This window comes from Lipotes vexillifer, unplaced genomic scaffold (genome assembly GCF_000442215.2).
Source record: "Lipotes vexillifer unplaced genomic scaffold, Lipotes_vexillifer_v1.1 scaffold370, whole genome shotgun sequence".
NCBI classification, from domain to species: domain Eukaryota; kingdom Metazoa; phylum Chordata; class Mammalia; order Artiodactyla; family Lipotidae; genus Lipotes; species Lipotes vexillifer.
In genome coordinates, this window is record NW_006772699.1 from 918,159 (window position 1) to 931,973 (window position 13,815).

General features: G+C 44.6%; 1 protein-coding gene across 1 annotated transcript in view; it reads left to right on the forward strand.

Annotated features, from left to right (window-relative positions):
- The window catches only part of TENM2 (teneurin transmembrane protein 2), a 1,025,435-nt gene that overhangs the window by 828,802 nt on the left and 182,818 nt on the right, over positions 1-13,815 (forward strand). The gene's annotated exons all lie outside the window — the stretch shown is intronic.

The following is a 13,815-nucleotide window of genomic DNA, read 5'->3' on the forward strand; positions in this document are numbered from 1 at the left end:
TTCCTGGGTTCCAGTCCCAAGCTCAGCCATTCAGGATCTCTGTGATCTTGAACAAGTGATCTAACATTTCTGAATCTCCGTTTCCTCCTCTGGGAAAGTGGGGAATTCCTTCCTAAATTCATTGTGAGGATGGAATGCAAGAACACACCCCAAGCTCTTAGCAGAATACATTGTGAGCCCTCGGAGGGTTTAGTTTTACCGTCTTTTATTTACATACGTCATAGTATATTTACTTATACATTCATATAATATTTCCATCCTTTTATGTGCTCTTCATTAAAAGACCATCCTCCCTTGACGTTCTGAGAGAGAGGCAGTCATTAATCAAGCCGCTCTGGAAAAGCTAAATCACAATGGCTTGGGAAAATCGTATTTCAGATATGCACAGTATTTCAGAGATTTGCAATCCCCATCCTTCTGAATGCTGACTCATCAGTGACTAGGACTCTTTTAAGTGCCTGAAGTTCTGGATTTGGTCGCACGTGTGTGAGACTCATTCCCAGATGACGCCACCTATGGATACATTCATAAAGGTTTGGTAAACCTGTCAGATACAAAAGGAGAAGAGAGCACGGAGCCACCGGACCGTTCTCTTGGCTGCTTTGCACCTTGGCACGCTCTGCCCCCAGGGCATGTGGACACATGCCCAAGCAGACCCTGGAGCCTGGTGTTCCTCGCAGCCAGCCCTTTGCTCCGGTTCTGAAGGGCTCTGATGAGGCAGGTAGATGACACCCAGCCGCACGGTTGCCATGTACTTTTCAGAAGGAAGGCTTTAAAGGAGGGAAAACCTCAGTAGCATTCGAATGGCTTTCCTCGCGTAATCTAATTTCCTCGGAGTGAAGGCCTTAATGAGAGGAAGGACAGAATAGTCCTTTTATCTGTGGCTGCAAATGGGCTGAACCCTCAGCTGCAGGGCCTGTGAGCTGTAAATGTATATTAACACTGACACACATCAATGTATTATTAATCCCCAAAACCGTGTGTGCCCTGACTGCACATCCAGGGATCAGCCTTTCAGCCCTAAGTACCCCAGCCATTTAAGAACTCTTCACTCTCGATCCATTTGCAGATGAGCGTCCATTCTGCATTATGGATCTGTAATGGGGTGTGCATTTAGCTGCTTAAAAGGCCTCTCGGTGTGCGTTTTGCATTTACCACCTGTACTGTGGCCAGGCGCACGCTCTGAGCGTGCATTAGCCATGGTATATAATTGATCCTCACGAAACAGATATCGAGTGGCTGTTAAGAGTAGTTCCTCCTGCATACTCAGAAGCCGTTCCTGAAATCGGCCTCTGAACTTGTATATTTTAATTCAGCTGTTGATGCCTACAGTGGACAAAATTGAAGCGTTTAGAGATTAAAATTGCTTTCTCCTTGTTTCCCCATTTATTCTTGGCAAAGTTGGCTTAAGAATGTCAGGAGTAAGCTTCTACCGCTTTGCCCTAAAGATGTTGCTTCCTTAGTATTTTTGAAACTGAAGCTAGTTCATTAACAATGCCGGTGTTTGGAAACACTCTAAACCCTTGTTTCCCGCACTTTGCTCTTTCATGCACCACCTTTAGGTCTGTTGCCAAATTCGTGGGCCATCAGAATTTCTATTTCCTTCACATATTTCTTTGAGTCTACCCATTAGGTTTACACGGATGAATTTATTTCAAAAGGACTCAGGTCAAAATGAAAAGTTAAAAAAGAGAAAATTGGAATCCATCGCAATAAATAGGAAATGTTAGTGCCGCCTTTAAATCTACTGAGAAAGGAATATTTCCCTTCTTTTTAAATTTTATTGAAGTATAATTGATTTACAGTGTTGTGTTGGTTCCTGGCGTACAGCAAAGTGATTCAGTTTTATATTTTTTTTTGCATATTCTTTTCCATTACAGTTTATCAGAGGATATTGAATATAGTTCCCTGTGCTATACAGTAGGACCTTGTTGTTTATCCATCCTATATATACTAGTTTGCATCTGCTAATCCCAAACTCCCAATCCATCCCTTCCCCACCTTCCCCTCTGCCTTGGCAACCACAAGTCTGATCTCTATGTCTGTGAGTCTGTTTCTGTTCTGTAGATATGTCCATTTGTGTCATATTTTAGATTCATGTAAGTGATATCATATAGTATTTGTCTTTCTCTTTCTGACTTACTTCGCTTAGTATGATAATCTCTAGGTCCATCCATGTTGCTGCAAATCGCATTATTTCATTCTTTTTTTATGGTGGAGTCATATTCCATTGTGTGTATATATATACCACATCTTCTTTATCCATTCATCTGTTGATGGACATTTAGATTTTTTTCCATGTCTCGGCTATTGTAAATAGTGTGCTGTGAACATAGAGTGCATATATCTTTTTGAATTACAGTTTTGTCCAGATATATGCCCAGGAGAGGGATTGCTAGCTCATGTGACAACTCTATTTTTAGTTTTTTGAGGAACCTCCGTACTGTTCTCCATAGTGGCTGCACCATTTACATTCCCACCAACAGTGTAGGAGGGTTCCCTTTTCTCCACACCCTCTCCAGCGTTTGTTATCTGTAGACTTTTTAATGATGGCTGTTCTGACTGGTGTGAGGTGATACCTCATTGGAGTTTTGATTTGCATTCAAGAAAGGAATCTTTGCACTGCCCTGAGCAATCAATCCCAATCAGCTTCTCACACATTCATTTCACATCAAGAATCCCCAAATTGGGTCCCACTGTATATATAGCACATGTGAAGCAGCCTGGCTCCTAGATAAATTCAAGCCTTGAGCATCTCATCTCCTAAGTATGGGCTCCTGAAAATAACAAAATTCACTACCTACACCTGTGTGATATAGTGAGCACCCAGTAAAAATAGGCACACAGATTTAACTCTACCAGCTTCAAATGGGTAAACCTAATGATTAGCTCCTGATTTACTTGTGGTCGGTTAAGCCTCCTTTTTGGACAGTTTTAATAACAACTAGTAGTTATTACGTATTAAAGATGTACCAGGCATTGTGTAAGTATATAATACATACCATCTTATCCATTCTCATATCAACAATGTGAGATAAATCCTATGTTAACCACCACCCCCCCCAATATTTTAAGCTTTTTATATTAAAAGCATTTTTGTCTTGCAGTCAAGTTGCAGAAATGCGCATAGAGTTCCCAGAGTTCACTCAGCTTCCCCTAATGTCAACATTTTCAATTATCAAAGTTCAGTTAGTGAAACCAGGAAATTAACATTGATCGATGCTATTGACTAATTCACAGACTTGTTTCCAATTTTGCCCTTTTTTTTTTTCTGGTCCAGATCCCACATTGTGTTTAGTTGTCATATCCCCTTAGTCCCCTCCAACCTGCAAGGGCTCCTCTCTCTTTTCTTGTCTCTCATGACCTTGACCGTCTTGAAGAGTACTGGTCGGGTATTTTTTAGCTTGTCCCTGGATGCGGGTTTGTCTGATGTTCACTCGTGATTAGATGGAGGTTATGCATTTTTCACAAGATGCTGTGCCCTCCTCAGTGAATCCCATCAAAGATACATTTCTCATCTTTAACAAGAAAAAGATTCAGATGGGGTTGTGTGTGTGAGGGTATGTGTGGTTGCGGGTGTGAGCGTGTGTGTACCTTCCCCTCACCCCTCACGCATAAGGCGGAGATGCTTGGGTGGCCGTATCCCGTTGGTCCAGCACAGTCTGTCAGTGACTATGACACATTGCTCCTCACAAACAACTTTTGAGCCCAGGAAGCTCGTAGGTGTTAGCAGGGAGTGACCTGGAGCAACCAGGGTGAGGTAATCGAGCTAGCAAGTGCAGAGAGGAGAGACAGCTGGTCCCGAGGCCCCTGCTACCCTGAACAGTGCATGCCATCTCCCGGCCGTGGCCCACAATCATGTCCCTTCTTTCTTGATAAAAGCCCTTAGGAGGGCCCGAGCCCAGGTGCACCCGCATCACAAACTCGCATTCCGCTTTGTTCCTGCACTGCCAGCTGTGCCCAGGATGCCTCGGGTCTGCCAGTTTCTGCTACTGCAGGCAGCCGGCATACTCAGGCCCTCCTGCCAGAGGGAGAATTCGCCACATTAGCAAGCGAGATTCCCATCACATCCGAGCGGCCGGGTGTATGTCCGAGTGACAGAGACGCAGATTTACTCTCCCGACCTCATGCTGCGCCTCCCGTGCCCTCAGATGTGCGGTGCAGACGACAGCTCCTTGTCTCCTGATAAACCTGCCAGTCTGCATCAGGCACCCGAAGACATCGTCGCAGTGAATGGAGGAAGCAGTCGGCATGAATTTGCAGGGCATTCATTCCTCAGCCCCCACCAAACTGGGGGCTCTGAGGGGCTCAGATGTCAAAGTGGAACTGACCCTCACCCCAAAAGAACGTATGAGGGTTCTAACACCTTGTTCCAAATCAGTCAAGGGGACCAGACTTATTCGTGCATCCAGCAAACGCTTATCATATGCCTGCGCTAAGCACCAGAAATACAATGATGGGGGCAAGAACGCCAGGGCCTGCCCTCTGAGAGCTTCCAGTCTGATGGATGCACGTGATAAGTAAGCAGGAAATGCAAGCCTAAGTCCAAAATGCTGGGTTGTGGGCTCTGAATGCTATTATAGATGTTATTAAGGAGAAGACAAGGAAGTTCATGAAGCAACGAAGTGTGTGGGTCTATGAAAATAGACAATTAGTATCGGGGAATGTGAAGAAAATTCCATGGGGGGAGAGTCTAGTAAAGGAGCTACACTGAATAGTGTCTTCTAGCATAGAATTTCATTAATTGTTTAATGCAATAAACAATCTGTTCAGATTCAGAGCTTGAGGAAAGATGGCGTTTCTGCCCCAATAACTTGTACCATTTTCCATCAGGTGCCTCTCTTGTCCAGCTAGAAGCGTGCTTATGATTCAGTGATTGTTTAGTTTATGTTTTTTTCTGTTATTCCTAATCCCCTCGCATGACTTTCTCATTACTATACTTCTATGCTATTTGTTGTGGGCTAGATGCTTTTTAACTCTGATTTCTTTTTCTTTCATTGACATTTATTGAAAGGCCTCTCAATGACTTAAGATGCTTCCTTGGGTCGCGTGTAAATCAGTTTTGCCTTTCAGAAGACATCCAAGGCTTCTGATGATCTTGTTTTGACACTGGCTTCTCAGATGGCATATTTGGTGCTGAGTTTAAGGCCCCAACCTGCAGTAGAAACTTAACACACCAGAGCCTTCCTTGTTCGGTAATGCGTGTTTAATAGCGATTAGAAATGACAACGCCCGCTGCTGATCAGCTGTCAGGGGAGGCCCAGAAATGCCACAACCACGGGAACATGAAGTCTTCTTTCTGGGGGTTGGTCTCCGCTCCTACCCAGTTTCTGTGGAGCCTTGAAAAGACAGAATGGGGATCTTGCCATTTTTCTCCCATTACCTGGCAAACGTACCCACTACTCAGTCCTTCTCGGCCAAGTGCTAGCACAAAAGTCAAATCATCATCATCGTCGTCATCATTGCTGACATGTATTGAGTTTTTACTATGAGCCAACCCCTGGACTAAGCAACTGCATAATTATCTCATTGAATCATTAATTGTCCTATTTTATAGATGACTATGATCCCCTTTTACAGTGGAGGGAAATGAAACACAGAGAGGTTAAGTAACACGCTCAAGATCACTCAACTTATAAGCGGTATTACTAGGATTCAAACCAAGCAATTTGGCCTCTGCCCTCTTAACGCTAGACCAGCCATTCTGAGGATTCACCTCAGAAGATGTGAGGTGTAAGGAAGACGTGCTTTGCAAGTTTGTGTGGCAGTTGCACACTAGGATTTGGGTTTGAACCCCAGAAACCTTAGGGAGAGGAAACTAGGGTTGACTAGGTAGAGAGTGGCAAAGCAGGCATTTGAAACAAAGTCTGTCTGACATCAGAGCCTGTTGCTCTGAGCCACTGTCCGCCCAGCCCCAAGCTGGGACATCCTGTCACCTCCCTCATCTTATCATTTGCCAACTCCTATTTCATCGACCTTCAACCCATTGTTCTCCTATCCTCACAGCCACTGCCCTGTTCACTTGGCCACCAGCTCTCCCTGATGGCATTTCTCCTACTCACCACCTGTGGCGTTCTCCCAGAGCTCTTAGGAGCATGACACTGCTCTCCCCAAACACCTTCACTGGCTCCCAGTTGCCCCGCACAATGGTTGTCAATCTTTGGTTTAAAGACATTTATCTGGGGAGATTGTTATAAATGCATACTCCCAGGCTCTTCCCCCATGTCAGCCGGTTCTGAAGCAGCAGGACTGGTGTGTAGCTCAGGCACGTGCACATTTTTAATTATCCTCCGGTAGGGCCCTGATGCTGGTGGTCAGGGGCCATAGGCTGAGAATAAATAACATATTTCTTAGAGTGAGGTTCAGGGTCTTCCATGATCTGAGCTCCTTTGGCACCATCTCCCACTAAGTCCCATACACCATCGATTCCAGCTACTTGTCCCTCATAGACACCACGGCCCTGCTTCTTCCTCTCTACTGATGCCATTTTCTTGGCTGGAATGTTCTCATCCTTCCCAAACTTTCCTATCAAACCGCTGCTGATCCGTGAGGACCAAGCTCCCAGGTCACCACCTCCCTGATGCACCCACAGAGAGAACCCTGCAGTCACACAGGACTTGGCGACACCTTGGCAGCAGCCCTTCATCCTGTGCCATGTTCTAGCTGGGGGGTGACATCAGTTTCTCCCACTGGATCACAAGCTTCCAGCCTTTTTCTTTGTATCTCCCTGCACCTAGTTTGGCACCCAGGAGATAGTAAGTGCTCTCTAAATGTCTAGGGGCTTGAATTTAGGGGTCAAAGATCATACAGATGAAAACATTGCTGGAAAATGTACAAGACAAAGTGAATGCTAGAAAACAAGATTCATATTTGTTGGATTAATCACACGGATAAATCAGCCAACATCGAGACACAAATTTCAATGAAGGAAGGGAGAGAGCAAGTGAGGGAGGGGAAATGGAGGAATGAAGAAAAGGACGAAGCAACAAGAGTTTACAGAAAAGAAATACCATTTGTTCTGCAGTTTACCTGCATCATCTCAGAAGGACAAAGCTATTAAGAATGGAAGCTGCAGAGTTTGAATTGGCTAGGTTTGAATCCATGCTTCTCTAGTTAACTGTTCCCATTTTAGAAAATTACTTAACCTCTCTGGGCCTTCGTTGTCTCATCCATAACATGGGGGCAGTAGCAGTACCACCTGATGGATTGCTGTGAGGACTAAAAAGTAAATGCATGTAAGGCATGTAGAACCATGCTCGGCATGTATTAAATGCTCCATAAATATTAGCCAGCATTAATCTTCACAAGCCTCTGAAGTCATTGTTATTATCCCTATTTTACAGGAGAAACAGAGACTTAGAGAAAATAAGCGACTTGCCGAAGGTCACACTGCAGGCTAGATTTTGAGGCCATGTCTGTCTGACTTTGAGGCTTGTGGCCCTAACTTGGTTTTCCTAACTTGGCAGGAAGATCCCCTAAAAGGGGGCAGTGACCCCTCACTCTCAAAGCCCTCACAGACAGCACAGCCACCTGACTCTCTGGCTGGCTCCACTGCCCGCCCCCACACACACAACCGCTTTCCCATCTCCCCATCAGTTCCTCCCCTTAGTGGACGTCTGCGCTCAGGAGAGAGATGACAAGCCCCTTCATCCCCACCAAAGGTGTAGGGGGTCCTCCCCACCACCCGAGAAGTGCTTTCCTCAGAGCATCCTTTGCAAAGAAGTCACTTTCCCCTTTCACAGCTGGCCTCACCTCTCTCAGTGAAAGATGATCACATCCCACCTGTCCTTCCTGGAACCACGTAGGATGTTCCTTCAGACCCTCTATCTTTCACACCTGTCTTCCTCTGCCACCCCAGCTGCTCCCCGCAATCTCCTGTAATGCAGACAGGCCAGGGGCCATGGCTGCTGCCCACAGGAGCCATTCCACCACCCATTGCAGTTCGAGGCTGAATCCCACCTCTCCTTCGTCCCACCCTTGACCTGAGAAAACGTGCAGGAATTCCTTGGCAGCAGGACCCCAGGAGGTGGGGTTTGAAGCCAAGCCCTTGGTTCGTGCTTTGCAGAAAGTGTCTCCACACTTGGCGAAGGCACCTTTGATAAAACAGTCGAAGGACCTCTGCTCATATTCAGCACGAAGTGCGTGCCAGGCACTGTGCAAAGGGTTTAACCAGAGTGATCTTGTGTCATCCTCACATCATGCATCATTATCATCCCCATCTCACAGCTAAGGAAACTGAGACCCAGAGAAGTTAAGGTACTAGCCCAGGTTATGGCTTTAGAACCCTGTGTATCAGAATCACCTGTTAACTCCCAGCTTGCTGGCTTCTCCCCACCCACCCCCCCAAAGTTTCTGATTCAGTAGGTCTGGGGTGCTAGCATCAGCCTGGAGAGCTCGTTAGATATCCAAACCCTCAGGCCCCACGCCAGACCCTCTTAATCAGAATCTCACTCTCACGGCATCCCCAAATGACTTATGCGCTCATCCAAGTCTGAGTCTGGATGACGTTGCCCTTGGACTCTGCTCGTGTGACCCAGAGAGATCCGAACGGCAGCAGCATTACCACTTTTCTCTTACTTCCCCCCAGCTTGCCAAGCAGGTGTGGAGGATGCCTGCCTCCCCAGTTTGGAAGCTGCAGTGCCCTTTATTTGGTGCCCTCATGTGAGTCCATGCCTCTAGAACCTGGCCACTTCCGCTGTTTCCCAGGCTTGTTGCATCACCAAACATAAATCACTCGGCAGGACCTACCTCAGTCAGCCCTCCCCCAAGTCAAATCGCTTCTGAGACTAAAAGCTTTTTGTCTCCCTTTTAAACTACCAGATAAGTTGCAGAACAGTCTTACAAAGCAGAGTGCCTAACCCCGGAGAAACTTGCTGTAGGTGTGATGCGTACAGAGGTGGGGAAGTGCTCCGGTTTCAGAAAAAAACTTCCGTATTGGGAAAAAAAACAGTCTTTAGAGAGGTCAGCTGGGATGGGTGCTGGGAAAGAGAGTGTTTCCCCCCTCTTGTCTCTTTATGATGTGATGATTTGGAACAGTTTTCTCCTAATAAAAATAATGATAATAAAATCAAATCTATAGATTTCTTACTATGTGCCAGGCATCGTACATGGCACTTCACAGACATTATTTCATTTCATCCTCTTAAAAACACCATGGGTTTTTCATCCAGAATTTTTGTCCCATTTTAAAGATAAGGAAATTGAGGTGAAAACTAGTGTCCATAGTTACACAGCTGGTAAAAACGAAGGGAAGTTCCGGCTAACTCATAACCCTACGCTGCCTGGTATTGTTCTTCCTGCTGGGGAGACGGCAGTGAATCAACAGACCGTCATGTCTTGGGGAAGCTCCCACGCTTGTGGGTAACGAGACACCAGTAATTTGCAAGCTGGTCTCAATGTTTAAAGAATAATAAGAATGAAAAGATACTTCAATCTGGACTTGAGCTGCAAAAAGCTTACTGTGTACCCTGAAAATTTTAAATATTCTTTATATAATTAGTGCTGTTCAGTCACACACACACACACACACACACACACACACACACACAAACTTAAACTTTTTTAAGATCAGCTTAAGCACTTATCGATTGAGAACTTTTATAACTCTCAAAATGGAGGCATCCCCATATCTCTACAGGTATTTTAAATGAGTTGAATTAATCATAGGCTTAAAAGTCTCTTGCGATCTTCGTTAACTTCCCTGGGTTTAATTAAAACATCTGTGCACTTTTAATTTATCGATTCAGCCAACTCATATGTCATGTTTTTAACACACCCCAGCATGCTCTGCATCATTTTTAACCCGATTTCCACTTAACTAAAGCAATTAAATTCACCCCGGATTAATTAAAGCATCCATACTTTCGTGCTTAAGTCAGCCCGTGCTTCTTTCCCCACATGGCTCCTGAATGTCAGAGATCTGACGCACCTGATGAGTTTTTCGTCCTTGTGGAAATTCTTCCCTGAATCACTTCCTGGCTTATTAATATGCCATCTGACAGAACGGGAATGAGGAAGTGGGTGCACCTGAACTTTGGCCCTCTGAGCCAGAGACTGTGCCCCCGTCTGTCAGAAGCATCCTTCGCTTTCCTCTCTTCACGGGGGGCCTGCTGGATCTTGCCCCCCTCCCCTGAGACCAACTAGAGTGTCTGAGTGGTCCAGGCAGGAAGGTGGTGGGTGGCTGTTCTGGTCAGAGGCAATCATTGTGAACAGAATGCCTGGTGATCTTTGCATTTATACTTTCGTCATTGCTCCTTAGTTCTGCTTTCCAACCTCCTCGCTCTTCCTACAAAAAACAGTCCTTTCTTGTCCTGACCATTGAATAGGGAGGGAAAACTGAGGCACCAGCGTCAACAGGCTTCACCGTTGGGCATGGGATGCCAGACAGCTATTCAGAGAGGGACAAGTGATCCCCCTAGAAACTAGTTTGGATTTCTGCCCCCACCCACCGTGACAGAGCCCGTTTCCCCTCAGCCATGGCAGCGTTGAGGGTTCTCAGTCTTTTAGATTTGTTTTGTTGTTTAATTTTTTAATTGAAGTATAGTTGATTTACAGTGTTGCGTTAATTTCCGCTGTACAGCAAAGCGACTCAGCTGTACATATATATACATTCTTTATTTATATTCTTTTCCATTATGGTTTGTCATAGGACATTGAGTATAGTTCTCTGTGCTACACAGTAGGACCTTGTTTATCCACTCTCTATATAAAAGCTTATAGATCTTTTAAAATCTAAGTCAAGGATTATTTCTCATTTTTTATCTCTACTTACTTAATTGCTAATGAAGCTGAGAAGCTTTGCATACTTTTATTGGCAGTGTAAAATTATATTTATATGTCCTTTGCCCAGGTTTTCGTTTGTCTGTTTTTATTGATTTGTAAGAGCTCTTTGTGTATTTCATACATCAAACATTATTCTGTGAAATATGTTAGAAAATATTTTTTCCCAATGTTGCTCATCCCTCAGTTTTGTTTAGGGTGTTTCTTTATCATGTAGAAGGTTTAAATTTTAAGTGATCAAATCTGATCTTCTTGGTTTCTGGAATTTATGTCTTTTTTATATATCCCACTCTCAAGAAAATAAAATTAGTCTTCCGTATTTTTTCTAATACTGTTGTAGTTTATTTTTCTATTTGGATCTTTAATCTGTTTCGGATTTATTTCTGAGTATAGCACGCGGTAGAGGTCAAACTTTATTGTCTGCCAAATACGGTGTCTAACGCCGCACTGTAAGACGTGACGGAAAAACCCAGACGAACTTTCAGGCCAACCCCATAGATTGTCAATTGCAAGGATGGAGCAAGAAGCAAAACTTGCCTTTCCTGACTTCGGCTCAGCACCAAGCTACATCCACAGTCTCGAAAGACGACGGGCCACCAGTTTTGGTTTCGAGGACACTGAACTTGGTTTGCCTCACCTCCATGATCCAAATATTATATCCTCAATTGCTTCAGGAGACTTGACTAACTGGGATGTGAGGCAACCAATTGTTAGTACGATTTTGACACTTTACCCAGAGTACTAGGTTCAAGGATTCTCAAGTCTCTTCCAGAAGGGTTTTCAATCAGATTTCCGATCATTTTTAAAAGACACATTATTTGTTTTTCGTTTTTTAATTTTATTGAAGTGTAGTTGAGTTACGATGTTGTGTTAATTTCTGCTGTACAGCAAAGTGATTCAGTTATACTTGTATATATTCTTTTTCATATTCTTTTCCATTATGGTTTATCAGAGGATACTGAATATAGTTCCCTGTGCTACACAGTAGGAGCTTGTTGTTTATCCATTCTATATATAATAGTTTGCATCCGCTAATCCCAAACTCCCAGTTCGTCCCTCCTCCACTCCCCTCCCCCTTGGCAACCACAAGTCTGTTCTCTGTGTCTGTGAGTCTGTTTCTGATTTGTAAATGAGTTCATTTGTGTCATGTTTTATATCCCACATATAAGTGATATCATATGGTATTTGTCTTTCTCTGTCTGACTTCGCTTAGTATGATAATCTCTAGGTCCGTCCATGTTGCTGCAAATGGCATTATTTCGTTCTTTCTATGGCTGAGTAATATTCCACTGTGTATATGTACCACATCTTCTTTATCCACTCCTCTGCTGATTGGACATTTAGGTGGTTTCCGTGTCTTGGCTATTGTAAATAGTGCTGCTATGAGCATTGGGGTGCGTGTATATTTTCGAATTATAGTTGTGTCTGGATATATGCCCAGAAGTGGGATTGCAGAATCATATGGCAACCCCATTTTTAAAAAGACACATTGTTCGAAAGTCCCTCCGCATATCTAGCCCAGCCCACAAATGACTTGTCAAGTTGCAGGCATTTTTCCCTCTGTCTGGCTGGCTGGCTGGCTGGGCCTCCTCAACTCCCTCTACCTTCTCTCCAGGTAGTGTCTGTACTGTAAGCTCCAAGTAGGTGGGACCCCTTTAACTTAAAGCAGCAGACACGGGTGGCTTGTCCTGTTACTTCCCACTGAGTAAATAACACTGATAATTCATTTCATCCCTTACAGAGAACTTTGGGGGGAGAAAAAAAAAAAAAAGCTCCAGCTTGATCATTAAAATGAGCTTTACACCATTTAGGTGAATCTAAATTGTGTCATTTCTTTTTGTCATCAGCCTGTTAACTTGTCAGTCCTTAGTGACAGTGGTATATTTTTCTTCTGTGCAAGTCTTAGAGCTTCCATTTACTAGATTTAGTAAAAACAGGAATAGTGACTTTGTGCAAACATTTTAATTAATTTTAAATAGGAAGTTGAATGTACAATGCTGTGCTCCTGGAAAGCCTTAGGAACAGGGGAGAGAGACGGGGACATAAAACTTTCCACATGTGATTCCAGAACCATCTCCCTCCCACAACCAGAGAAGACTAGGGGAAGAAAAAGATGATGTCTTTCTGTTAGTATTATTTGATGCTTTTCTGGTGCTGGTGGTGGTGGTGTGTGTGCCTTTGAGACCTACTGCATTTTTAATTTTATTAACCCTTGAAGTCAGTCTGGAGATTCAGTTTGGAATTTCATAAGGGAACATCCGTTAATTACAAACCAGGTGTCAGCTACTGTTTTGAGTCCTCAGGCATTTTAGCACACTTAATGTTCCCATCAACTCTGAGAGAGAGTTTTTTGATGGGGAAAGTGGGTCTCAGAGAATTACAGTGATCTTGTCAAAATCCCAAGGCCAGGACTTCCCTGGTGGCGCAGTGGTTGAGAGTCCGCCTGCCGATTCAGGGGACATGGGTTCGTGCCCCGGTCCGGGAAGATCCCACGTGCCGCGGAGCGGCTGGGCCCGTGAGCCCTGGCCACTGAGCCTGCGCATCTGGAGCCCGTTGCTCCGCAACGGGAGAGGTCACAACAGTGAGAGGTCCGCGTACCGCAAAAAAAAAAAAAAAAAAAAAAAAAAAAAATCCCAAGGCTGGTAAGTGATGGGTCAGGATTTGAACCCAGGGCTTTCTGGCATCAAAACCCTTATTCTTTCCACCTCTGTTCCATATCACTTCCAGGCAGGTGCAGTCAGAATTGTTTGTCCTATAACCTGTCATTTAAAAAAAAATCTTGTAGATTTAGTGATAGTAAAACTATAAGAGAAGTTATTGGTGCAGGAGGTCCCCACCTCACGTACAGCCGCTCACATGAGAACCAGGCTGAGCCTTACATACTGTGATGCTCTGGGTTGAGTTGTGTCTGAGGATGAGTCAATTACCCTGAGGAAAGGAGTTCTCCGTGCAGGTCAGCCCAGTGACCACTGGAGGGCGCTCATCTGACACTTGCCCTCTGTCCCATGGTAAACGGGTTACGAGAGAGCGTCGGTG